Source organism: Dermochelys coriacea, chromosome 19 (assembly GCF_009764565.3).
Source record: "Dermochelys coriacea isolate rDerCor1 chromosome 19, rDerCor1.pri.v4, whole genome shotgun sequence".
In the NCBI taxonomy this organism is placed as follows: domain Eukaryota; kingdom Metazoa; phylum Chordata; order Testudines; family Dermochelyidae; genus Dermochelys; species Dermochelys coriacea.
The window spans coordinates 12,406,556-12,430,148 of record NC_050086.2 but is presented as its reverse complement, the minus strand read 5'-3'; the positions used below and the strand labels follow the sequence as shown (position 1 = coordinate 12,430,148).

The 23,593-nt window shown below is 47.4% G+C and overlaps 1 long non-coding RNA gene across 1 annotated transcript; it reads right to left on the bottom strand.

Moving 5' to 3' along the window:
- Positions 1–3,777: 3,777 nt before the first annotated feature.
- LOC122458288 lies at positions 3,778–21,157 on the bottom strand. The gene is made up of 3 exons (XR_006278267.1): positions 18,089–21,157; positions 17,045–17,143; positions 3,778–8,240 (listed from the first exon to the last, which is right to left on the bottom strand). It is a non-coding gene; the product is annotated as an uncharacterized LOC122458288 (long non-coding RNA).
- Positions 21,158–23,593: the final 2,436 nt, after the last annotated feature.

Genomic DNA, 23,593 nt, shown 5'->3' with positions numbered 1-23,593 from the left:
AAGCAAGAAACATCTGCAGGAAGTTCAAGGAACCCCCTCTTTTGGGTCATGTTGTTTTCTCTTAGCAGCAAAGCCAAGGGGAAGAAGAATTAGCCTGGTGGGTGGGGCTGAATGCTAAAGCAGTGGTGGCCCACAATGACAGGCTGATGGTGGGCAGGCATGCACCCTGCATTCCATAATAAACCTATGGTCTATGCAGCATTGCACAGCCAGCCACATGTACTGGGGGAACAGTATATATTCCTATATACTTGACTAAGCCTTTGTCTACACTAGGCATTGAGGTTGAATTTAGCAGCGTTAAATTGATTTAATCCTGCACCCGTCCACATGACAAAGCCCTTTTTTTCGACTTAAAGGGCTCTTAAAATCCATTTCCTTACTCCACCCCTGACAAGGGGATTAGCACAGAAATCGGGTTTGCTGGGTTGAATTTGGGGTACTGTGGATGCAATTAGATGGTATTGGCCTCCGGGAGCTATCCCAGAGTGCTCCATTGTGACCACTCTGGACAGCACTCTCAACTCAGATGCACTGACCAAGGAGACAGGAAAAGGCCCGCGAACTTTTGAATTTCAATTTCCTGTTTGGCCAGTGTGGCAAGCTGCAGGTGACCATGCAAAGCTCATCAGCAGAGGTGACCATGATGGAGTCCCAGAATCGCAAAAGAGCTCCAGCATGGACTGAACGGGAGGTACGGGATCTGATCACTGTATGGGGAAAGGAATCTGTGCTATCAGACCTACGTTCCAGTTTTCGAAATGCCAAAACATTTGTCAAAATCTCCCAGGATATGAAGGAGAGAGGCCATAACAGGAACCCGAAGCAGTACTGCGTGAAACTTAAGGGGCTGAGGCAAGCCTACCAGAAAACCAGAGAGGCCAATGGCTGCTCCGGGTCAGAGCCCCAAACATGCCGCTTCTATGATGAGCTGCATGCCATTTTAGGGGGTTCAGCCACCACTACCCCAACCGTGTTGTTTGACTCCTTCAATGGAGATGGAGGCAACACAGAAGCAGCTTTTGGGGACGAGGAAGACGCTGATGATGAGGTTGTAGATAGCTCACAGCAAACAAGCGGAGAAACTGGTTTTCCCGACAGCCAGGAACTGTTTCTCACCCTGGACCTGGAGCCAGTACCCCCCAAACCCACCCAAGGCTGCCTCCCGGACTCACCAGGCGGAGAAGGGACCTCTGGTGAGTGTACCTTTTAAAATACTATACAAGGTTTAAAAGCCAGCATGTTTAATGATAAATTTGCCCTGGCATTCGTGGCTCTCCTGCATATACTCCCAAAGCCTTTGCAAAAGGTTTCTGGGGAGGGCAGCCTTATTCCATCCACCATGGTAGGACACTTTACCACTCCAGGCCAGTAGCACGTACTCGGGAATCATTGTAGAACAAAGCATTACAGTGTATGTTTGCTGGCATTCAATCAACATCCGTTCTTTATCTCTCTGTGTTATCCTCAGGAGAGTGATATCATTCATGGTCACCTGGTTGAAATAGGATACTTTTCTTAAGGGGACACTCAGAGGTGCCCGTTCCTGCTGGGCAGTTTGCCTATGGCTGAACAGAAATGTTCCCCGCTGTTAGCCACGTGGTGGGGGGAGGCAAAATGCGACCTTGTAACAAAAGCACATGTGCTATGTATGTAATGTTAACAGCAAGGTTTACCATGAAAGAGTGTACCCATTGTTCTATAAATGTGTCTTTTTAAATACCACTGTCCCTTTTTTTTCCTCCACCAGCTGCATGTGTTTCAAGGATCACAGGATCTTCTCCTTCCCAGAGGCTAGCGAAGATTAGAAGGCGAAAAAAACGCACTCATGATGAAATGTTCTCAGAGCTCATGCTGTCCTCCCACACTGACAGAGCACAGACGAATGCATGGAGGCAGACAATGTCAAAGTGCAGGAAAGCACAAAATGACCGGGAGGAGAGGTGGCGGGCTGAAGAGAGGGCTGAAGCTGAAAGGTGGCGGCAGCGTGATGAGAGGAGGCAGGATTCAATGCTGAGGCTGCTGGAGGATCAAACTAATATGCTCCAGCATATGGTTGAGCTGCAGGAAAGGCAGCAGGAGCACAAACCACCACTACAGCCCCTGTGTAACCAACTGCCCTCCTCCGCAAGTTCCATAGCCTCCTCACCCAGATGCCCAAGAACGCGGTGGGGGGGCCTCCAACCACCCAGTCACTCCAACCCAGAGAATTGCCCAAGTAACAGAAGGCTGGCATTCAATAAGTTTTAAACTTTTAAAGTGCTGTGTGGCCTTGTCCTTCCCTCCTCCACCACCCCTCCTGGGCTACCTTGGTAATTATCCCCCTATTTGTGTGATGAATTAATAAAGAATGCACGAATGTGAAGCAACAATGACTTTATTGCCTCTGCAAGCGGTGATCGAAGGGAGGAGGGGAGGGTAGTTAGCTTACAGGCAAGTACAGTGAACCAAGGGGTGGGGGTTTCATCAAGGAGAAACAAACAGAACTTTCACACGATAACCTGGCCAGTCATGAAACTGGTTTTCAAAGCTTCTCTGATGCGCACCGCACCCTCCTGTGCTCTTCTAACTGCCCTGGTGTCTGGCTGTGCGTAACCAGCAGCCAGGCGATTTGCCTCAACCTCCCACCCCGCCATAAACATCTCCTCCTTACTCTCACAGATATTGTGGAGCGCACAGCAAGCAGTAATAACAGTGGGAATATTGGTTTTGCTGACGTCTAACTGAGACAGTAAACTGCGCCAGCGCGCTTTTAAATGTCCAAATACACATTCTACCACCATTCTGCACTTGCTCAGCCTGTAGTTGAACAGCTCCTGACTACTCTCCAGGCTGCCTATGTATGGCTTCATGAGCCATGGCATTAAGGGGTAGGCTGGGTCCCCAAGGATAACTATAGGTATTTCAGCATCCCCAACAGTTATTTTCTTGTCTGGGAAGAAAGTCCCTTTCTGCAGCTTTTGAAACAGACCAGAGTTCCTGAAGATGCGAGCGTCATGTACCTTTCCTGGCCACCCCACGTTGATGTTGGTGAAACTTTGTGATCCACCAGTGCTTGCAGCACTATTGAAAAGTACCCCTTGCGGTTTATGTACTCGCTGGCTTGGTGCTGTGAGGGCTGCTCTCATCTTGGTATTCTTGCGCCTCAGGGCAGGGGAAAGAAAGTCACAAAGTTCCATGAAAGCGCCCTTACGCATGTGAAAGTTTCGCAGCCACTGGGAATCGTCCCAAACCTGCAACACTATGCGGTCCCACCAGTCGGTGCTTGTTTCCCAGGCCCAGAATCGGCGTTCCACTGCATGAGCCTGCCCCATTAGCACCATGATGCCCACATTGCCAGGGCACGTGCTTTGAGAGAAGTCTGTGTCCATGTGTCCACTCTCGTAACCGCGCTGACGTCGCCTACTCACCCCGTTTTGCTTTGCTAGGCTCTGGTGCTGCATATACTGCGTGTGGTGTTTAATGTGCTCCTAATTGCAAAAGTGATCTGAGCGGGCTCCATGTTTGTCGTGGTATGACATCTGCTCAGAAAAAAGGCGCGGAACAATTGTCTGTTGTTGCCCTGACAGAGGGAGGGGCGACTGATGACATGGCTTACAGGGTTGGCTTACAGGCAATTAAAATCAACAAAGGGGGTGGCTTTGCGAGAAACTGAATGGCCACCTCAAGGATAGAACTCAAAACCTCAAGGATAGAGCTCAAAACTGGGTTTAGCAGGCCGTTGATTTCACAGAGGGAGGGAGGAGAAAATGAATACAAAACAAATCTGGTCTATTTCTTGTTTTGAGCCACTTCAGCTATCTTTATACATCTTGCTGGCAGCAGACAGTGCAGTAAGTTTTTCCTTCCCAAGTGTAGTACTTTGCACTTGTCTTTATTGAATTATTTTAACTTATTGATTTTAGACCAATTCTGATGCTGGATATACAGACACAGTGAGTCAAGTGCTGAAAGCACCAGTAGCAATTGTCAAGAACAATTCCTGTTTGTACAGGCCTGTCCCACATCCCTGCATGCTCATCTGCAGGACAGATAAAGCCCCAAAGTTGGCTGGTGGTAGAGGACCCACCAACTATATGAGTGAGGCTGTGGTGATACAGATGTGCAACTGCACACCGGTGTCACGTTGTCCCACTGATTACACTCCCCTAATCTTAGCAAGCTAGCCACCAACTCATGAGCATACACCATGTCATTGTTATAGCCCTAAGACTTATCACACTTGGGCTGGACCTTAGTGGATCTCACCAGCTGATCAGGATCCAGCTAATCAGGATCTCAATATCCAGAGAGAAGACTTGACCTCTATGGAACATTCAAGTGCTGCAGGCTGTGCTGCTGGCGATTCAATCCCTGGCAAAGCTCCCAGTCAGTGAGGCACAGGGAAGTCACGGCATGCCCTGGGGCTACTAACTTGACAGGACAAGTTAATAGTGGAATTAAGGTCAGCTAAGATGTCAGTATAAAGGAAGCCTTGTTATGTGTCAAGCGCAGTCTCTGGGGGCAGCCACAGCTGCTCTCCCATGCACTCTGAAATCAACAAAATAGAGCTTCGTACATATCATGAGAAACGAAGCCTCTGACCTGCCAGTCCCAGCCTCCTCTGCAAAGCAGTGATTCACCACTCCATATCACGGAGCCTAAAGGAAGGAAGGAAGCCCATGTTCCAGCCACCTCATGAAGGGAATTGGTGGATCTTTCTTTATAGTTTAGGTTGCTCAGGTTACGGGTAAAGTCTTTGACTCTTCTACAAGGAGGTAACAGTAGTACATAAGCAGGGTGGTCACGTTAGGGTTGTTCCCAGGTATGGTTATTGTTCCATCTAATTACAAACACCCATCCTAAAGTGAGGAAAATGTCTAGACAAGCTTATTCTTAGTTCTAACACTTGGGGAAAGGGAAGGGGAAAATCCCCAGAACAATGGGCTAAGTGTGAATGACTATAGTAGAGGAAAAGAAACAGGAGAAGCTCCATACATGCTCTGTTGCCAAAAGAAAGTTACTCTGTATACAGATTTCAGAGTAGCAGCCGTGTTAGTCTGTATTCGCAAAAAGAAAAGCAGTACTTGTGGCACCGTAGAGAGTAACAAATGTATACAGAGAACACACTTCAGAATAAACTGTTATTAAGCGAAGTAGAATACTGGCCCCTGTTTCTATGGAAAGTCTTTCCAACAGAGGGCCAGCCTGATGCCTACACCCTATTTAAATCTTCCCCAGGTGAAGATAGTCAGATCTTCTGGGGAAGCCCCAATACTCACTCTCTTCTTTTCTTAGGCAGGACACAATTCATTTTATGGTTCTAATCTTCCAATAAGCTGGGCAGCCAATTCTAGCTCTTTCCCAACGCTCCCTCCACCACTCAGCTAGCCAAAACACACCTTCTCCCAAGCACCCTGGATTAATGCCTAGATGTCGGTGAGGGCTCAATACTGCAAGGTGCTGTGCACTCTCAACTCCAGCTGGGGCAATGGAAGTGGACGGTGCTTCAGTATCTTGCAGGAGGAGCTCAGCCCTTTGTGGGATCGGGGCCTTCGTTCCCCAAGAAGAGATGGGCAGAATATATATCTGGGCTGGCTCTGAGACGTCACCAAGGTACTCCATACAAATTCCACAACACCCATCTGCAGTGCAGGAATTGCCACATGGGGTCAGACTAATGCCCCAACTTATTGGATAGCCTGTCTCCGACAATGGCCCGGGCCCCTCCTGCAGTGGTCAATATCTGTCCTTCTCCCCACCCCAATCTCTCTCTTTCACACACACACATACCTGGTTTTAAGCATTAAACTAATGCACTAATTTCTGAGACATTGAAAATGAGGAGAATGGGATGGCTCAGGAGATTGGATGGGGCTAGAAAGGCTTTTACTACCAGGTTGCCAATTCCAGTGCAGCAAGATAGTGATTCTGGCTGGGGGAATCCTCCCTAAAGACTCCTTCCTCCCTTCCAAAAGGCAATGAGGGAAGCCGTATTAGGATATGCCTACACAGCACAGAAAAAACCTTGGCTGGCCCATCCCAGTCAACTCGGAGTCTGGGACCTTCCCATCCTGCAGCGTTCTAGAACCCAGGCTCCTGGCCAAGCCTGGAAGTCTACACCGCAATGAAACAGTCCCACAGCCCGAGCTGGTTAGCATGGGCCAACTGTGGGTTTTTCTTTGCTGGGTCGACATACAATGAAAGAACCACATTACTTCGGCAGTCTAGTGAAACCCAACATGCCTCCAGCCTTTCTTTTAACTGGCTCCTCCATCGACAACCTGAGGCCACTGACCATGGCCAGAATTTTCAAAAGAGGGTAGCACCCACCATGAGGACCTAAGCAAATAGACCAGCCTTCCATCCAGTGCCAGACTAGCTCTGTGTGTCTGTGTCTCTGGACACGCACATGTGCATTCATCCCACTCACCACTAGTCGAAGGATCATTCTGAGAACCTTCTGACCCACAGGCAGGCCACAAGAGAAATACCCCTATTCTGAGCTTAGCCGTGCTGAGCCTGTCCCAGCCGGGAGTTACTCTTTCCATATCTCACAGGGGACTGTCCAAACCCAGCTGTGAGAATCTTCTACCAGACAAAATCCCCATCTGGCTTCCAGTTTGTTTGAAAGGAAGGTTGTGCCTCAACCTATCAACATCCTCAGGGCTGCCGCAGGCACTTTAAACAACAACGTGACCTGGTCAGTCCAGCATGAGGAGATAACCTGATGGTTAGAAACCCCCCTATTAATTTAACTATTACTATTAATAAATGTTAAATATCTGGGCTGAGATCTGGATAAGGCCCAGAGGAAGCTAGTAGCCAAGTTCCAGGTCCTTGTGATTCAGGAGAATTTCCTGTCTTGTCAGTGCACATTTCCTCCACCTGGAGAAGAGATGGAGTCCAAAGCAAACAACATTCCTTTTATTCACTCACCAAGGCACCAGCTGAAGGAAAGGGAGGCAGAGTAGCGTTAACATTGACAGATGGTGGCTTGGAACTTCCGCTGCTTAGAAGACCTGAGCCAGATCAGATATGGAGCCTTAAGGGCATTGATGGTAACTCCAGTAGGGATGGGCAGCAGCGTGTTACTCAACTTAATTTTGGCAGCGACTGCTTTCCCCAGGAAGCTGCACCCAGTGGGGCAAGGAGAAGTTTTGCACCTCCTAGAGACTGCCAACTGCATGAAGAAAGGAAGGTGACCATTCCCTTCCTTGCCTTTCTTTGCATCTGCCCACCAGACTGCTGTGATAGGGCCACTGCATTTGGAACACAGAAGCCTGGGAAAGGTTGCCTTTTACTGCAGGATCTTGCAAAAAGTGGCCATGCTGAATTGCAGGCCCTAGAGGGAAAGAGTCATATGGTCGCTTCTTCCTCTTGCTATTCACATTGTTCATACAGCACGATAAATACCCAGTGACTTGCCCCAGATCACACAGGAAGTCTGTGGCAGAGCAGGGAATTGAATGTTGGTCTCCCTAGTCCTGAGCTAGTGCCCTAATCACTGGACTATTCTTCCTCTCTTCACTTAGGGCTTTTCTGCAAACAAAAGGTGTACCACTCTAAATCTATGCCAGTATAAAGCAGTACAATCTCCCCTAGTACGGATACCATTATATTGGTGTAAGGGTGCTTTATGCCTCTATGGGAAGGCAAATAACCTAAGCAGTGCAAGACACCTTTGCACTGGTATAACTGTGCCCAAACTAGCTGGGCTGGACCAGTATAACTAGTTAAGTTAAAAGAAAATATCACATCCCTAACCAACATAGATACCCATACAAAATACTGTATATAGAGCAGGCTTTAAAGTTAACCATGGTTTGTCCATTATATACGTACGAATCACTTCACCCAATACTGAAATGCAGCCGCAAAACATGGTAGCTGTTTAAACGTCACCTGCAAAGGGATTTCTGCTTGTTTTTCACATTGGAAATATAGGTCCTGTCTAGGCTGGAAGATTCTATGATTGCTGAAAAAATAGCAAAATGGTGACGTCACAAGAGGCAAGAGAGTAACAACTGATCTGTAAAAAGGGAAAGGGAAGGCGAATCAAACTGTTAAAAACATTTTGTTTCTTAACCCCTACTTGACCTCAATGACTAATTAGCAATCTGGAGAAAGGAAGCCTTTGTTAAAGAACATGAACACACACTCCTACCTTGCCAACTAGTGACTCACAATAAAACATCCCTGAGCTCCCAAAGGTTCTCCAGAAAAAATAGGGAAGAGCAGACCTGATGTTCCTGATATTTCTAAGGAAAAACAAGAAAGGGAAAAAATTAAAAAATAAATTCTTTCAAGTCCCATTGCTAGATCATAAAGGTCGCTAGAAAAGCTACTGCAGGTCCCCATTAGCAGAGTACAACACCCACACACACAGGAAGAGAAAAAGAATCCTGTACACAACTGAATCTCGAAGAGAGGGCGAGTTCATGGAAGCAGAATGTCATTACCAAACTCAGAACTTGGCTGGGACATTAAGGATAAAGGTGGCTTGCAAAAGATTTTCTTTTAACTGGGGATTGTGCCTTTTTTTGCATCATTGCGATGGACAAAGAAGGCCTCAGAGGTGTCTCCTTTCCCCTCCCGCAAGGAAAAGTTCTCTGCTTGATTTGTACCTTAGAAAGATCAAGAATGTCAAGCCTTGGTCTGGAAGTTCTGGTAAATATCTCAGATCATGTTTCCCATGTGCTGCAGAGTTAGACGATATTGTGGTAAAAATGCCTGAGCCCATCTGACCTGTGTCTACACTAGAGCTACCACTGGTAGAGCTGTACCTGTTGGTAACTGACAAATCCTAGTGCTGGCCAAGCCCCTGGATTCATCTGTGGCCTTGAGGGACAGGAAATGCCTGACCAAGGCCTGTAATTCTTTGCAAAAGAGTTGGATTCCACTCTTAACACTGACCTGTTGAATCAATGTAAACCCCATATTCCCCCTGATCCATACATCCCGTATTGCCTGCAGTTAACATTCCACCACAGAAATGCAATAGGAAAGTGGGAGAGCTACTGGGTGGGGAGCCATAGCTTTGAAACTAGATACCCTTATGAGCAGTTTACCTGTGGTTCTTTTAGGTCCCAGAGGTCAGGACCTAAATAGGCATAAGCTCTGAAAGTGACACCACTCAGTGGAGACGGGAAGGGATTTTGGGATAGGGAGTAGTTCAAAGACAAGTGGTGAGATCAAAGCCACTTGTTGTGTGCCAGCTGCAGCAGTGGATGCTGAGAATTAGGAGGTGGTACCTTTAGCTTTTCAACCACACAAAAGGAGGAAATTACTCACTTTTTCCTGTTCGCTTTTGATGTAGTCAACAGCTCTTTCTTGGCAAAGCCAAAAAAACCCAGAAAACTGCTTCAGAGTTTAAAATTATCAGCATGCCATGGAATGAAGAATAAAGATGGAACAGGCTGGCTGGGGTTAAATAAAAACCAACCTGAACCTTTGCTTAGAAATTCAAACCCAACACAACCCCACACCTTATGGTTCTGAGGTTCAAAGGTGATTCACTTTCTCCTCCCTCTGCTTTTGCTGGCATTAGCCAGAATTGAAGTTGGCTCAACAGAAATTCTGTCACTGGGGTTTTGGCCCAGCCAAAACCAGGATCTACTGGAAATCTTATGAATGGAGATGGGTCTGACCTACAGGGTTCACATCTGGAGAAAAGACACCATAAAGATGAAGGGTGTTTGGATCTGAGGTTTTAATTCAGGCCTGGTTTTCCTTACCTGTGCTCACAAAACTCCAAACCTAACTCCTTAATCAAAGACATTTGGAATTGGAGAAGCAATCCAAATATTTGACTGATTTTCTCTAAACTAAACCCCAGAAACTTTCAGAGTTCATTTATTACTAACAGAACAGCTCTGGATGAACGGCAGTGCTGTCAGGCCTGCAACCAAGAACTAATCTCATTGGCTCCCCGCTCACTTCACAAATCAGTTCAATATTGCCCTCCTTGCACCACAATCCTCCCTGATGTAAACAGATGCAACTCCATCCAAGCAAATGGAGTTTCAGCCACTTACATCAGGGCTGAATTCATAGGTGCTGGAACTAGGAATGCTGGGAGTGGTGCTGCACCCCCTGGCTTGAAGGGATTTCCATTATATACACAAAAAGAAAAGGAGTACTTGTGGCACCTTAGAGACTAACAAATGTATTATATGTATATAAAAATTTGTTAGTCTCTAAGGTGCCACAAGTACTCCTTTTCTTTTTGCGGATACGGACTAACACGGCTGCTACTCTGAAACCTGCCATTATATACACAGTTTACAGTTTGGTTCAATGGCTCTCAGCACCCCCACTATAAAAATTGTTCCAGCCCCTTGGCTGAATTTGGCCATTGTCCTTTAAACCTCCCATGAATATTCTCAAGCTAACCTCATTGGCTTTGCCTCTTCTCCCCTGCCCACTTCCTCTATCCATCCAGCAGTAGCCTCCTATCACCACAGTGTCTAAGTTCCATACAATAATTACAGCTAGCACGGAGAATGCCCAAAACATCTCTACTCTCATAAACTTTCTTGTTCCTGCCGTGCATGTTTGGGTCTCTAATCTGACCTTCCCCCAGCCCCAACAGAATTAAGTGTTAATTTTTGTATTAGCTGGGGCACAGCTTACTTCACTGATTTGGCTATGAAGCCTCATTGTAAAAAGAAAATCTTTACAAGAGCTGGTGAGAGCCAACAGGGTTGCACAAATTTTCCTCCTCTATATTTTTTTGTATCTATTCAAATGTTCTGGATGCAAATTCACTTTCTGCGTTTGTAATTTATTATAGTTTTACCTCCCTTGAAGTCTTGGCCTTTGGCTAAAATCAAATGCAGTGTCAGTTTAATATCCAACATGTCTTCCTGCTGTAATATACTGGCTAGTGTATATACAAGTCACTGCCTTTTGCTGAACAGATTGAGAATTGCTCAGGTATGTGTCACAGGGTATATCTACACTACAAAATTAGGTTGAATTTATAGAAGTCGGTTTTGTAAAAAGCATTTTTATACAGTCAATTTTGTGTGTCCCCACACAAATGCTCTAAGTGCACGTACTCGGCAGACTGTGTCCACAGTACCGAGGCAACCGTTGACTTCCGGAGCATTGCACTGTGGGTAGCTATCCCACAGTTCCCGCAGTCTCCACCGCCCATTTGAATACTGGGTAGAAATCCCAGTGCCTGATGGGGCTAAAACATTGGTGCGGGTGGTTCTGGGTACATATAGTCAGGCACCCCTTTCCTCCCTTCTTCCGTGAAAGCAAGGGCAGACAATCGTTCCGCGCCTTTTTTCTGAGCAGACGCCATACCAGGGCAAGCATGGACCCCGCTCAGATCACTTTGGCAATTAGGAGCACATTAAACACCACATGCATTATCCAGCAGTATATGCAGCAGCAGAACCTGGCAAAGCAAAATCGGGTGAGTAGGCAACGTCAGCGTGGTGACAAAAGTGATGAGGACATGGACACAGACTTCTCTCAAAGCACGTGCCCTGGCAATGTGGGCATCATGGTGCTAATGGGGCAGGCTCATGCAGTGGAACGCCGATTCTGGGCCCGGAAAACAAACACAGACTGGTGGGACCGCATAGTGTTGCGGGTCTGGGACGATTCCCAGTGGCTGCGAAACTTTTGCATGCGTAAGGGCACTTTCATGGAACTTTGTGACTTGCTTTCCCCTGCCCTGAGGCGCAAGAATACCAAGATGCGAGCAGCCCTCACAGTTCACAAGCGAGTGGCAATAGCCCTGTGGAAGCTTGCAACGCCAGACAGCTACCGGTCAGTCAGGAATCAATTTGGAGTGGGCAAATCTACTGTGGGGGCTGCTGTGATGCAAGTAGCCAACACAATCAAAGATCTGCTGATATCAAGGGTAGTGACCCTGGGAAATGTGCAGGTCATAGTGGATGGCTTTGCTGCAATGGGATTCCCTAACTGTGGTGGGGCCATAGACGGAACCCATATCCCTATCTTGGCACCGGAACACCAAGCCAGAGAGTACATAAACCGCAAGGGGTACTTTTCAATAGTGCTGCAAGCACTGGTGGATCACAAGGTTTCACCAACATCAACGTGGGATGGCCGGGAAAGGTACATGACGCTCGCTTCTTCAGGAACTCTGGTCTGTTTCAAAAGCTGCAGGAAGGGACTTTCTTCCCAGACCAGAAAATAACCATTGGGAATGTTGAAATGCCTATAGTTATCCTTGGGGACCCAGCCTACCACTTAATGCCATGGCTCATGAAGCCATACACAGGCAGCCTGGACAGTAGTCAGGAGCAGTGCAACTACAGGCTGAGCAAGTGCAGAATGGTGGTAGAATGTGCATTTGGATGTTTAAAAGCGTGCTGGCGCAGTTTACTGACTCGGTTAGACGTCAGCAAAACCAATATTCCCACTGTTATTACTGCTTGCTGTGTGCTCCACAATATCTGTGAGAGTAAGGGGCAGATGTTTATGGCAGGGTGGGAGGTTGAGGCAAATCGCCTGGCTGCTGGTTATGCACAGCCAGACTCCAGGCCAGTTAGAAGAGCACAGGAGGATGCAGTGCGCATCAGAGAAGCTTTGAAAACCAATTTCATGACTGGCCAGGCTACGGTGTGTTAGATTTTGACAAATGTTTTGGCATTTCGAAAACTGGAACGTAGTTCTGATAGCACGGATTCCTCTCCCCATACAGCGATCAGATCCCGTACCTCCCGTTCGGTCCATGCTGGAGCTCTTTTGCGATTCTGGGACTCTATCGTGGTCACCTCTGCTGATGAGCTCTACCATTGTCACCTCCTGGGTGCTCGGCAGAAGACGGTGCAGTATGACTGCTGGCCATCATCTTCTGCTGGCTGCAGATTAAAACACAGTGCACTGCCGGTAGGACTCAATCGCCATGAGACGAAACTAGGGAAATGACCTGGCTGAGTCACTCCCATGTTTGCCCAGACGCCCGGTTAAAAGAGCAACCAGGACTACGTCGACGATGACTACCAGTCATACTGCACTGTCTGCTGCCAAAAGGCAATAAACTGCTGCTGTGTACCAATGCAGTACCACATCCGCCAGCACCCAGGAGACGTACGGTGACAATTAGCTGAGCGGGTTCCATGATTGCCATGGTATGGCTTCTGCACAGGTAACTCAAGAAAAAAGGCACGAAACGATTGTCTGCCCTTGCTTTTACGGAGGGAGGGAGGGAGGGCCTGACAATATGTACCCAGAACCACCCGCGACAATGTTTTAGCACTATCAGGCACTGGGATTTCTACCCAGAATTCAAATGGGCGGTGGAGACTGCGGGAACTGTGGGATAGCTACCCACAGTGCAAAGCTCCGGAAGTCGACAGTTGCCTCGGTACTGTGGACACAGTCTGCCGACTACATGCACTTAGAGCATTTGTGTGGGGACACACAAACTCGACTGTATAAAAACGCTTTCTACAAAACCGACTTCTATAAATTCAACCTAATTTCGTAGTGTAGACATACCCTAAGCATTACTCTGAGCATGACTCCAGCCCAATGCAGACATTGCAGTAATGTACCTGGAACAATACTGCACTGACAGTGTAGGACTACATTAAATTATTTTATTGCTGTGGGAGGGATAGCTCAGTGGTTTGAGCATTGGCCTGCTAAACCCAGGGTTGTGAGTTCAATCCTTGAGGGGGCCATTTAGGGATCTGGGGCAAAAATTGGGGATTGATCCTGCTTTGAGCAAGGGGGTTGGACTAGATGACCTCCTGAGGTCCCTTCCAACCCTGATATTCTATGATTCTATGTGAAGAATTAAGTTAGCTGCTGAACATGGTTTGTTCCATGTACACTAACCACAAAGTCAGCTAACTCAGCTATTCACAGCCATGTTCAAACATGGTAACATTTCATAGTACAGACCAGCCCTTACAGATGCCATCCTAAGATTGAGCTGTTATAGCAAGGTCCTTACAGATGACATCATAAGATTGAGCTGTTATAGCAAGGTCCTTTCTGGCCATCTCTAGGGGCTGCTGCAGGTGGAATTTAAAGTGCCCAGGACATCTATCAAACACCCTAGCATCCTGGCTAATATTCATTCGCTCAGCAAAATAGGTTCCTGTGTCCCTAGCTAAGACTGAACACTGTAATGTGGTCAGATATGCTCCTGGGGTTGCTTCTACAACTCTTACTAATGCTAAGTAGCACTACGCAAGCAGTCTCATTAATTAGATTACCTGTCTGATCATGTAGCATTCAAAGGAAAGATTGTAGGATCAAGCCCACAGAACCTGTATATCCATTGTCTTGCACCCTGTGCTGTCATTTACCCTTGTGCAAAGTGGTGAAAAATATTACTATTAGGGTAAGAGAATGGAGAAGTCTGGTTCGACGGTATTTTACAATGGCTTTGCACAGGTATAAATAACCACACAAAGCACATCTTGGAGAATCAGGCCCCTGATTCTGCCAGATGCAGCTGCATTCATAGAGCACAATGCAGCAGAGAATCAAAATCTCTAACGTGGCAGTGATGGGGAAGCCTGTTCCACTGCGGGCTGTGCTGCTCCCATTCTAGAGATTAAAAAGAGGCAGCGCTGTCAAGCCACCCCCTCTCCCCAGTGCTACATCCACGTAACACAACATGCTGGAAAAGGTGAATTAGATTGTGTTTCCTTTCAAACTGAATCATCCAGTTCAGTCACGATCGATATCAAACCATGGCTTCTGTTTCCAGCCAAATCTGAAGCATTTGGAAGACCAAAAAAAAATTAATTTAATCCCCTTTCAAGTTACACATCAAGGTAGTTTTAATGGTGCCATCTGGAGCCTATTTATTGGTTTTAAACCTAAAGAAGATATCCACTTGCCTGGTCGCCCAGTGGATTGTTTCCATGAGTCCCACAACATACAGCGAGTAAGATACAAACACCTTGGTTAGAGCCCCAACATCTGCTTCAAATGAAATCTAGCAACTGGGTTTGAGTCTGTTCATGGGACATTCATGTAGGATGTAAACATATGAGACATAACGCCAGCTGGGGAATTATTATTAACTCCTGAAAATTCTCTCTCATTTTATTTTGATAAGATATTTGAGAGAGGATAATATTTCAACTGGGTGAGTGGAAACAAGATGTCAAACTTTTTATTTTCTTGGTAGTAAATACAAGTTTGAATTTTGTGAATTTAGGGCTGGTGAAAGGAGATGGCCTATTGGATCCCTGTAGGGATGGGTTGAGATCCCAAAGGAGTTCCATCCAAAAGGAACAGAAATACACCCCACTCCAAACAAAAAAATAAGGAAGGCAAAAGCTACAAAAGAACAGGAGTCAAGTAATGACATGGGACAAAGAATGCAAAAACAGGAATGGTGAGTGCTGGTGGATGGTGATAACTTGACAGCCTTGGGAACTGAAATCCTTTTTTCTACAGATCAGGTACAGCAAAGCGCAGTGAAGGTGCACAACAACCCCCTATGTACCCGGCCAATGGGCCTCAACCCTTATCTGGAAGGACCCCTTGAGGGGTAAGGGACGAGTACAGTCTCTGTAGCCCATTCCAACCTTGATCTTTTAAGGAATCTTACAAACCCACAGGTTTGGTGAAACGTGAACATATTGGATTGCAACGCAAACTCCTACTATCTGCGTGTACAGACACACACACACACACATATATTGATGCAGTCTGCAGCAATACATACTGTTTACCAAAGGGACAGATTTGTGTCTGAGAAATTATCATGTCTCCAACATTGCGAAATGTTGAATCCCAATAAATGGGGTGTAGACAATAAAACCAGCGGATACGTCTATCTGTCATGCAGTTTTGCCACCACTTCTTTTAAATATGTCATTAGGATCTGGGGGCTGAAAGCCAGGCAGGAAAATTTTTCACCTGCTCTGAAGCTGAGATAGGAATCAAAGTTGTTACCAGAACAAAAAGCCAAACTTCTATATTAATTTGAAAACATCACATGGGGAAAGAATTTTCAGATGTATTAGTCCCATCAAGCTACATTATCTTCACCATAAAAAGAGTGTTTTTGATCAAATTTTAAGACATCATTTTATGTTATAATAGAGAACAGATTTTCATCACATAGTTTCCTCACTGAATTTATAAATTACTTTCAGTATATCAGAAGCCTCCAGCTTTTGCTCCATGCATCTGCAAAAAAAAATTTTAAAGCATCCCTGGCCTAATCTAACTCCACTGGCTTAAGGGAAGGTCCCTCTGAGAGATCAATAATAGGAAAGGCTCTTACTCAAGAACTGCCAGTATCATAGACAAGAAAACTATTTGGGTCAGGTTTCGGAGTAGCAGCCGTCTTAGTCTGTATTTGCAAAAAGAAAAGGAGTACTTGTGGCACCTTAGAGACTAAAATTTATTTGAGCATAAGCTTTCGTGAGCTACAGCTCACTTCATCGGATCCGTTTGGGTCAGTTTCAAATGCAGAGCTAAAACTAGGAAATTAAAATTAACCATCCCCAGGCCAGATTCTCACAAACAAACCATCAATTTTAAAAGCAGAGATCACTCAGGACCTCCTCATGGGAGGGGCTGAGAACCCCTCCACTCCTACTGAAGTCAACAGGAGTCGAGGAGCTCAGCAGCTCACAGGATCATGACCTAGATCTTTCCAAGCATCTTGAATGTGAATCTGTTTAACAAGGAGACCTGGAAATGATTGGATGTCTACTAGGGACTCATGAATCCTGTGAGATGCTTTAGATGGGTTCCCTCAAAGCCTGCTGAAAGATGTCAGTAGTTTGCAGGATCAGGCCCTTAAAGACTAGCAAGAGGTCCCCCGTTTCCCACCAACACTGACTAGTTATGCAGATGTTCCAGTTGTTAACTAGCTCCCACTCCAAACCCCAACACACATTAGTCTAATAGAAGAGGATTCCCCACTTGTTTCAATTATGAGCTGCTGCTTCCTTGTCAAGCCACACATCTTTAGCAAAGGGGAAACAAATCAGTTCTCAAGGTAATAATGTTCTTCTGGCACAACTGTTTCCATTGCCAAGTTTTGTTCTATGCACCACGGTCACATCAGAAGAAGAATGGCCAGTAAAACTCTTACCTCCTGTCTGGTCAATGTGATCATGGGATCTGGGCTTCTGCTTGAGCTTTCACTGCTTCCAGTCTATCCTTTGTGGCTTATCTCAGGAAAAGGCACGCTCTGTTTTATCCAATTGGGCAGGAAAAATGCAAAAGAATCTTAAAGATACTGGAACCACTTTATCTAATTACAACCAAGAATAAATCACTGACATCTTTAAAGTGTTTGCAGAATGTCATAATGTAGTAACAATCAGTGAGCAGTAATTTGGTGGGCTGTGTAAACAGACTTTGATGGGTTTCAGTCCAGTTCCCAGTGGAAAAGTGTCCAGATTACAAAAACTATCATCAAAACCAATGGTCTCCAACCTTTTTAAGTACAAGATCACTTTTTGAATACAAGTGCAACCCAGGATCTACCACAAAGAAAGTGTAAAAACAACAGTAATCACACAAACCCAAATACCCTTGCCCCGCCCCACCCCACCCCTTCTCTGAGACCCCCCCCCACTCACTCCATCCCCCTCCCCACTGTTGCTTGCTGTCCCCTACCCTCACTTTCTCCAGGCTGGGACAGGGGGTTGGAGTGCTGCGGGCTCTGGGCTGGGGCCGACGGGTTTGGACTATGGGAGAGGCTCCAGGCTGAGCCTGGGGCAGGGAGTTGGGGTGCAGGAGGGGGTTCAGTGTGCAGACTCTGGGAGGGAGTTTGAGTGTAGGAGGGGGTTTGGGGTGCTTGTTCCAGGAGGGGGCTCAGGGCTTGGGCAGTGGGTTGGGGTGCAGGCTCCAGGCTGAGCCTGGGGTAGGGGGGTGGAGTGCAGGAGGGGGTTCGGGGTGCAGGCTCTGGGAGGGAGTTTGGGTGCTGGCTCTCTGTGCTGGCTCAGGGCTGGGCAGGAGATTGGGGGGCAGAAGGGAGTGCAGGGTGCTGGCTCCGGGAGGGGGCTTAGAGCTCTGGCAGTTGGTAGGGGTGCAGACTCTGGGAGGGGGTTGGGGCCAGGGTGCATGATGGGGTTGGGGTGCGGGAGAGGGCTCAGGGCTGGGGCGTGAGCTCCAGCTGGGTGCCGCTTACCTCAAGCAGTGATGCAGCAGAGCTAAGGCAAACTCCCTGCCTGCCCTGGCCCCATGGCGCTCCCGGAAACGGCCAGCATGTTCGGCTGGGGAGGAAGGGGCAGCGGGTCTCCGCATGCTGCCCTGTCCGCAGGCATTGCCCCCACAACTCCTTGACTTGCAATCTCAGCAGAGACACCAATTTAAGCAGACCTTGAAGAGGTAGTGTGGTTCAGCAGATAACACCTGGAATCAGAACATCTGTTCCCAGTTCTTCCCGACTCACTGATTGATTTTTTTTTATGCTGGGCAAATTACTTTACCTCTCTGTGCTAGGGTTCTCCATCTGTAAAATGAGCACTGTAAAGACCTTGGAGATTTATGGATGAAAAGCACTAGATTATAACTAAATATTATAATTAAGATTAACTTCCTTTTTACTTCCAGGGATGGTGGTTTCTCCAGCTGAGATACAGCAAGGAGAACTGGGGGTGGGGCGGGGGAAGCTTACCTTTTGCTCTTCATGCTGTATCTGTTCTGTTGCCAGGAGCTGGGAGTGGACAACAGGGGACGGACCACTCAGTGATTGCCTGTTCTGGTCATTCCCTCTGAAGCACGTGGCATTGGCCACTGTCAGAAACTAGGACACTGGGCTAGTGGATGGACCTTTGACCTAACCCAGTATGGCTGTTCTTATGCTCTTAGAGGACATCAGGCCCCATGGCTATCAAGACAGCACCATTCTTAAGCACTGAATTTACTCCATTAAATTAAAAAAAATACTAAATAGGAGGCCATATTCTCAACAGTACCAGTCTTGCAAACAATCATGATTTTATCATCTTGCACTACATGCAGCTTTTATTAAAGCCCCAATTCCTGGAGTCTTGTGAATATACAAGACTCTCAGCTTTCATTTAAAAACAACAACAAAAGTTTCTGGCCCTCATGGTTGAAGAGAAAAGCCGGAAAACGTGATCTGCATGCACCATAAAAACAAAAACCAGAAGGCAAATGAGAACGCAGAATATATTTTTAAATTTCTTTTTTAAGACAATATAATAATTTTTAGAGGGCTGACTCATTATTTTTGAACACTTGGGGATGGCAATACTGCAGTCTGATGTTATAGGGCCAGGCCTTGCCTAACTTGGAGCTTATGGAATTTCTTTAGCCCACTGCAAAATCCTGCTAAATCAAGTGGGGCTGGAAATTAATAAAGTTTTAACTTGCAAGGGAAACCAGACTGGACAGTTACTTTCTGTTCTTAGTAGGTTTCATGCACCACCTCCATGCTGTTGTCTAGATTGCCGATGCTCCAGAGAAATGGTTAAGTAAATGTTTAAACACATCGCTTTTCAACACCTTTTAAAAAATTCACTCACAAAAACGTTTCCCGAGGTTTGTTTACATTAGGTTGTGAAGACACCAAACCTCATTTGTTTGTTACACAAGCTTGTGCTGCCCCCTCCTGTTCTGGCAGACGCAGAGCTGGCAACAAACCCTCAGCTGGGATTACTGATGTCCATGTAGTTCTGCTTTATTCGGAATGGGAGGTCTGGCAACACTTACCCTCTGGAAACAGAACTGGCACCTCTTCCTTTCTCCTGCTATCATCAGTCTGTGGCTTGTATTACACAGAAAGAGGGTCAGAGGTTTGATCTATTACAGCTAATGCTGTGCACCTGTCTGTCCATTATAGATAAGGAGTTTACAAAACATACAAAGAGATGAGAAGCCTCATATGGTTCTGGTGGAAGCAGGCTTATCTCCCATTGACTCCAATGCATCTGGTTTCATCTGGGCTGAATTGGGTCCCACATCACAAAACAACCCACATTGCTGGCACCCTTGTTAGGAATCTCAGTGATGAGCCTAAGGAGTGAATTTCCCCCCTCATTCCTAGAGAGGGCCCCTCCAAAGCAGAGCCTTGGGGGACAGTGTGGACAAAGCTGACATTCATGTTGCTCATACTGTGTCTGTTTTGTGTATAAAGATGGGACTTGAGTCTCCAGGGCTGCCAGTCTGGCTCCTTCATCAGCACTGCAGTTCACGACGCCCAGAGGTACACAATGGCACACTGAAATTTTTTAAATACACGTATGTTTTTTATGTACAGACACACACAACTACACAGGCAGAACAAAAACCATTAAAAAAAACTCACACACCTTGGCGACATGTAGACAAAAGAGACCAAATACTGAACCTTCAGCCCCAAAAATACAGGCCTCCATTAAAAAAGAATTCCTTTAACTGTGAGCATGTTGCATGTATTTAGACAGCTACTAGAGGGAGACAGGACTACTTACACTGCAAGATCTTCAGGGGAAGGACCGTCCTTTTGTTCTGTATTTGTACAGCAACTAGCACAAGGAGATCCTGGTCTATGACTAGGGCTGTTGGGTGCTACCACAAAACAAAACAAAACAAGAAGAAGAATATAACCACCCAAAATCCTCTGGGAATTTTGTCACTAAAGCTATCTCTATGCTGCTATTGCCTGTCCCTGGGACCATAATGGCTGGCTGCCTCATTTCCCCCAGGAAGTCAATGTGGTGAAGTGAAGACATTTGCTGGCAAGAACCTGACCTGTGAGGGTACCAACTGGAGAAGAGTCAGAGACCATGCTGTCACCAATCCAGCACTGGTAAGAGGTGATGAACTGAGGGCCTTGGAGACTGAATTCCTTTGGCAGCCATGGAACACATTTAGCATAGGCAGAAGAAACTGGAGTGCGCGCATGCGCGTGCACGCGCGCGCACACACACAATCCCATCAATGTGCCTCACCTTTGACTTAGTAAGACCCACCCCTAGAGAATTCAGCCTTTGTTGCCCATTCAGCCTTTCTGCTGAGCATGCCTACCAAGGGTGGGTTAATGTGTGCCTAGGATGACGGTGATTTTGTAAGGCAGATGCTGGCCCCAGTAGGAACCAGTCTGAGACCCAGAAACTCACTCCAAACACACAGCTAAGTTCTCTCTAAGCTGTGCAGCTGTGCAGGCAGGGATAGGCGCCTCTCCCCTGGCCCCAGCCCCAGGATGCTGCGGCAAGAGAGGGCTGGGAGGAGTCCTGTCCCCCCATCGCAGTCCCAGGACAGCCTGCACCCCAAACCCCTCATCCCTGGCCCCACCCAAAAGACTGAACCCCCAGGCGGAGCCCTCACCCCCTGCACCCCAACCGTCTGACCCAGCCCTGAGCCCCCTCCCATACTTCAAACCCCTCGGCCCTACCACACATCACCTCCATATTGGTGCACATAACATTCATTCCCCACATGGATGTAAAAAATTAGACGGAACAATGCCAAACAGGCCTCTAAAAAACCTTCAAACTTGGCCAATTTCAGTCACTTCCACAGTATTGGAATACTGTCAGCCTTTGCAAGAAAAGCTTGTAAATATGACCTGAGCAAACTCTAAAGGCACAAAAAACAGATGAGAAAAAAAATCTCCTGTGAAAGTATCATTAGCTTGCAAGCCCTTTGGGGTGTGCACTGTCTTTGTGTTATGTTTATGCAGCACCTAGCACAGTGGAATACTGGTCCGTGACTGGGGCTCCTATGCATTACCACAATAGAAATAAATAAATTAATAATAATACAATTCTTTGTTTTGAATCTCATTATTTTTAAGAAAAGGAGTACTTGAGGCACCTTAGAGACTAACAAATTTATTTGAGCATAAGCTTTCATGAGTCTCTAAGGTGCCAAAAGTACTCCTTTTCTTTTTGCGAATACAGACTAACACAGCTGCTACTCTGAAACCTGTAATTATTTTTACGCTGATCTCATAATTTTGGAGGGCCTGCCTCATGAGTGTTGAATGCTTGAAAGTGCTCAAAACTCATGAGAATTTTTTAAAAATACTAAATTTGACATTCATTTTATTTGCCTACAGGTTTCGGAGTCTTTAGGCTGCACTTGGCCGTGTGTTCAAGCTTTTCTGCACAATCATCATGAGGGTTAGAAACTTTTTCTTTTTTAAATGAAAGTGGAGACTCTCAGTAATCTTGTGAATCCAGGAGCTGGGGCTTTAATAAAAACACAAGATACAGTGAGAGGAGTTGACAACAATGTAAATACTATTCTCGGCCGGATTCAAAGTAGCTCCTAGAAGCTACAGCTTGCATATTCCTTTCCCAGGCCAGGCAGGCCACCTGCCAGCTTATTATTTAATAACTTTAAAAAATAAACCTTAACCTTTGAGAAGCCTGTGCATCTCAACCCCTCATGTCACACTCCCTGCTATTCCTTACCCCGCTTCCTTGCCTCAGCTAATTCTGCTCCTTCGCCAGCGAAGTCCTAGTGCTTCTGCTCCCTTTGCCCATATTTTTACTGTAGCTCTTGACATCTTCTCACCTCTCTGCTCTATCTGCCCCATATTCCTGGCTGGCCTAGCCTGACTTCCAGTGTTAATCCCTACTAAACAGCCACTGCTACTCTGGCCCCACTATCCCACACTCTGCCCCGGGGCCTTCTGTCCCACCCCCATCTACTCTCCCAGCCCCAGCTCCTCCTGCCCCCACCCTATCCTCTGCCCCATCTCCCAGCTCCCCCTACCCCAGCTCCTTCTGGCTCCACTACATCCTACTCATGCCCTACCCCATCCTACCTCCTGCACCTGCCCATTTTACCCCAGCTCCTACACCCCCATTGTACCCACACCACCAACTCCTCCTGCTCCACCCCCCCAAGTTACCCCTCACCTCAACTCCTCCTAACCCTGCCCCCACCACCAGCTGTCTGCCCCACCCCAATCTACCCCAGCTCCTCCTGTCCCTGCCCCCACCCCATCCCACCCACACCACCAACTTCTCCTGCCCCACCTCCCAACCTACCCCTCACCCCAGCACCTCCTGCCCCCACCCCATCCTACCCACACCACCAACTCCTCCTGCCCCACCTCCCAACCTACCCCTCACCCCAGCACCTCCTGCCCTGCCCCACCCCATCCCACCCACACCACCAACTTCTCCTGCCCCACCTCCCAACCTACCCCTCACCCCAGCACCTCCTGCCCCCACCCCATCCTACCCACACCACCAACTCCTCCTTCCCCACCTCCCAACCTACCCCTCACCCCAGCACCTCCTGCCCCTGCCCCCACCCCATCCCACCCACACCACCAACTTCTCCTGCCCCACCTCCCAACCTACCCCTCACCCCAGCACCTCCTGCCCCCACCCCATCCTACCCACACCACCAACTCCTCCTGCCCCACCTCCCAACCTACCCCTCACCCCAGCACCTCCTGCCCCTGCCCCCACCCCATCCTACCCACACCACCAACTTCTCCTGCCCCACCTCCCAACCTACCCCTCACCCCAGCACCTCCTGCCCCTGCCCCCACCCCATCCTACCCACACCACCAACTTCTCCTGCCCCACCTCCCAACCTACCCCTCACCCCAGCACCTCCTGCCCCTGCCCCCACCCCATCCCACCCACACACCAACTTCTCCTGCCCCTGCCCCCACCCCATCCTACCCACACCACCAACTTCTCCTGCCCCTGCCCCCACCCCA